Source organism: Amblyomma mixtum, chromosome 8 (genome assembly GCF_055824585.1).
Source record: "Amblyomma mixtum isolate Tamu chromosome 8, ASM5582458v1, whole genome shotgun sequence".
Lineage (NCBI taxonomy): Eukaryota > Metazoa > Arthropoda > Arachnida > Ixodida > Ixodidae > Amblyomma > Amblyomma mixtum.
In genome coordinates this window covers 94,007,560-94,007,761 of record NC_143019.1, presented here as the reverse complement: position 1 = coordinate 94,007,761, position 202 = coordinate 94,007,560, and positions in this window count along the sequence as shown.

Below are 202 nucleotides of genomic sequence, written 5' to 3'. Positions count from 1 at the left end.
AGAAGCTTTCGACAGTTTGGTCAGTAGAAGTAGATGCTCGCCGGTAAAACTGCAATACATTCAGTTTTTATCTCTAATTAAGCCTAGCTACGATATCTGCCACCCTCTTGTTATTGCTGTAGATCTCCTCTATGTAGCCAGCAATACATTTATTGAGAAGCGATCTCATTCTTAAATCTCTTCTGTGCGGTAAGCTATGGAA